General features: G+C 33.8%; 1 pseudogene; it reads left to right on the forward strand.

Moving 5' to 3' along the window:
* The first annotated feature begins 455 nt into the window (after positions 1-455).
* On the forward strand, positions 456-2,015 carry LOC143545614 (protein RMD5 homolog pseudogene; annotated as a pseudogene).
* The last annotated feature ends 2,423 nt before the right edge of the window (positions 2,016-4,438 follow it).

Consider the following 4,438-nt stretch of genomic DNA (forward strand, 5'->3'; position numbering starts at 1 on the left):
GATGAACTAACGTAACTGAGTTAAAAACAATTATGAGTAAATGTGAACAACAATGTGTTGAGCTTAAAAAAGTGATTAAAACTAGGCTATATTTTAATGGGTCGAAAAGATGGAAACCAATTAAAAGTAAATGTGATCAACGAATGTAGACAAGCTAACTTGGGCAAACGTAAGCCAACGAACATAAATGAACGAAAATAAACTAATATAATGAACAAACTAGACGGAGACATGTGTTCATGTTCATTCATTTAACTAAATGAACAAAAAATTCTGTTCATGCGCGTTCGTTTATTACACAAATGAACATGAACAAACTTCTCACTGAACGGTTCACTGAATGCTCAGTTCATAGCCCTACTCGAAATAATCTTTTTCAGCATTTCAAGCCATTTTTCTCAATATGCACGCTACTGATTTTTGCATAAAAAGATAAATAACATGTAGATTATTTTATGATGACTCGTTGACATTGGTACATGAAACCATTTGACTGTTTAACCACAATAGATCAATTAACACAATAACACTCAAATAATGTCTCGTTTGAATTATTGAATAGATAAATAGTAGAGATTATCTTATGCGAATCATCAAAACAATATTGTTATTTTGTAGGTACTTATTATTTAACTAAGAAATCAAATCAAGAAGACGTATAATGGAGTTGAATTCTATCAAAGATGCATTTGACCGGGTCACAAAGAAGCAAAAGGTATCATCATCAAAATCCCATGAAGTCATTGACCAAATGACCCAAGAAATCCAACTGGCACTGTCAAGAATTCAGCCAGCAACCCCTCAACCAGGTCAACCCGACCCCAACTCAATCCTTGCCGAACTAAAGTCAAAGCTAAAACAAATAGCTCCACTCGGTCAACTCGAAGCTCCTCAAAAGGAACTAAACCTCGCGCTGACTAAATACACGAAACTTCTCGAGAAACAATTCAATCCAGACATATCAAAGTCTTACCGAAACGTTGACTTTGACATCCAAACAGTCAACCAGATAATCACAAATCACTTGTACCGCGAAAACATGTTTGATGTTGGGGATTGTTTCGTTAACGAGTCGCATGTTGAACCCGTAGTCGACAATAAATTTCACTTTCTTGAAATGTACCAAATCCTCGAAGCCATGAAATCCCAAGACGTGGGTCCCGCATTAAACTGGGCTACTGTTAACCGCGGCAAACTCCAACAAAACGGGTCAGACATCGCGTTCAATCTCCACCGCTTACAGTTCATTAAAATTCTCCAAAACGGGAGTAGAGATGAATCGCTTAAATACATCCGAACGCATATCTCACATTTTGCGAATCAACATTTTCCCGAAATCCAAAAACTAATGGCGTCTATTTTATGGGCCGGGAAGCTCGAGTCATCACCGTACACCGAGCTTCTCTTACCGGCCCAATGGGACAAGCTGGCGCAAGAACTGGCCCAACAGTTTTGTAACCTTGTGGGCGAGTCAATTCAAAGCCCGTTAAGCATGACGATTGCAGCAGGAGTTCAAGGATTGCCAACACTTTTGAAACTGATGAATGTGATGTCTGGAAAGAAACAAGAATGGCAGTTAATGAAACAGTTACCAGTCCCGATTGATTTGGATCAAGATTTTCAGTTTCATTCGATATTTGTGTGTCCTGTGAGTCGGGAACAGGCAACTGAAGAGAATCCGCCAATGCTGATGTCATGCGGGCACGTGCTTTGTAAGCAATCAATAACGAAGTTGTCGAAGAATAATAGCACGAGGCCGTTTAAGTGCCCCTATTGTCCCACTGAGGTTCAAGTTGGTCAGTGCAGGAAGTTGTGTTTTTAAGGTGGTTGGTTGTTTGAAATGTGTTTATGGAATGTTTGATTTAAGGGCTTGGTGGTGTGTTTTTTTCTTTATTTGTTGCATGTACATATAAGTTTTTATTTCAATGGTTATATTGCATCTGATTTTAGTATAATAAAGCGTTGATTGGTTATCTAGTTTTGTTTTGTAAAATATTGGGAATGGGTTGTGTTAGAACGTCCTCAATTCTGAAGTTTGATTTTTTAGAAACTCAAAGCTAAACACTTTTTGAAAGTTGTTGAAACAGTAAAGATACTTGGATGAGCGAATGTTACCTGTACCGTATAACGTATACAGATCTGGTATCCCTTTTTGAGGTTTTAGCATCGGTATGGTACCGGTATTTTACTAATTTTGCTTTATATACTAGTGCTGGTACTCATTTTTAGCAATTTTTGAGATAGATGCTTTTGCTATCAGTACGGCTTGGTATCGAGCTTATCCGTAAAAAATGCCTCCTGGATAGTTGATGCTCTAGAATTTATGTTTTTCACTTTATCCTGCACATACACAACAACAAAAAAAAAAAAAAAAAAAAGGTTGTATCCAGGAGATACATGTGATACATGTGACAGAAAGGATGATCAGAAGATGTTTACGGTTGAATGATGATGATCAGAATCATATTGCCTCAAAAAAAAAAAAAAAAAAAAAAAAAAAAACCCCTCTTTCAGGTGTCTTCATTATAATAAAAAAAAGCTGGAACCACTGAGCAAACAAATTTGATTTTGCCATGTTATTCTATGGTTCGCCGCTGCTTGTTTATTTGATGAAATAACTTTTATAAGAGCAATTTAAATATGTTATTATTATCATCATCATCATCATTTTGGAGAAATAATAATACTAATCGATATTTAGAATATTAATAGTAAACAAATGTTTCATTATGATTAGAAGATATTTATTTACTGATTCATTATTTGGGATGAATTATGTGACATGTGAAATGCCAATAACGTTCCATTTACCAGGAAATTGAAGAATTTTTAGTTACTTATAAAAATGTGATTCATTAACTGATAATATAATTCATACTCTTAATTTAACCAACGATGTGTTTAACTTTACTTCTGTTGTCAACGGTACTACCACCGTTCACAGTTTGGATTATTTAAAGTTAGCAATGTCACTATGAATAATTATCGACCAACATGTTATAGATTGGATTATTTAAATCCAATTTTCCTTATACAAGGGGATATTTAATTAAAAAAAAAAAAAATTCAATGTGCATAAGGTTATTAATTGCCTCCTCTTAACACACTAGCAGCCACAAAACTGTTTGTAGCTATAAAACTAGAAGCAACAAAGTATAAATTCTATGGAATGGTGGACAAAAGAATGATCATGTGACTGGTCTTGGAATGATTAATGTGTTGTTGATGTGGTTAAGAGAACTTATAGTTGCATGACTAGGGAGATGGCTGATTTACCATGTAAACATGTTGTGGGTGCTAATTGGAAAAGTTTGTTTGGACTCTAAAAATGGCAAGAACATGTTTGCCTATGTGTCAATGCCCTACAATCTTTACCCCACTACTACATCACACACCAGTTAGAAAACCAAAGAAAAAGAGAATAGTCTGATTTAAATAGAAGATGATACCATTGTCAAGATTTTGCAAGAAATGGGAAAGTTGGTAGTTGTTCAAAGAGCAAAAACCATAAAAGACTTTGAAAGGGCAGGAGGAACAAGTTCTAAACAATTTTGTTGCTAATTTTCCATACTATTTAGTATTTACTCATGCTTTGTTTAATGCATGGTTAAACCAATCAATTTTGTGTTATCTATAATGTTAAAGTTTATGTAGTTATGTTTTGTAAAATATATGGTACTTAAAGGTTTGAAATGCATATGTAGTTATGTTTTGTAAAGTATATGGTACATGAGGTTTGAAATGATTATGTCGTTATGTTTGATGTATTGCTGTTGCTAAACCTGGTATGCAATATATACAAAATAATTAGTATGCATTGATGCATGCTAAGTGTATGCTATTATTAATATATTATATATCACTGAAACCATTCTACCAGCATATGAAACAATATGGTGAAATAGCCAAAATCACATAGACAATGTTTTACAAGCTGAAATCACATAAACCATTCAATTCCAATATACACAGAGGTCATTCATTACAAAGCATAACCAGTAAATCCTATGAAATCAAAATTTAACTCACTGGAAGAGGATATACAGTTGAACCGACGGCTAGGATTTAAACAGTCAAGATTTCACCTGAACCCATTTTGACTCATCACATAACCTACATACAATCCATTTACTTCTTTCTCATATTAATTTTCTATATATATAGTATATGCCAATCTTGATTAAAAAAGCAACTTAAACACGACGCATGAAGTGAGCAAGTTCTGCTAGCAATCACTTAATTTTATATAGAAACTATCATTATAATCATTTCAAAGAAACCAGAGACTGCAACTTTAATAATGCAAATTGCAATTATTGTTTGTATTTAAAGTTTAAATTTGGAAACATACTTCCCTACCACTTTAAATATAATCTGAAAAAAAAAAAAAAGAAAACAACTTTTGCATTAAAAAACTTAAAATTACCGTTTAATTGGG

The sequence above is a fragment of the Bidens hawaiensis genome, unplaced genomic scaffold (genome assembly GCF_021521415.1).
Source record: "Bidens hawaiensis isolate Kalapana, Puna unplaced genomic scaffold, B.hawaiensis_p1.1 tig00000904_1, whole genome shotgun sequence".
Lineage (NCBI taxonomy): Eukaryota > Viridiplantae > Streptophyta > Magnoliopsida > Asterales > Asteraceae > Bidens > Bidens hawaiensis.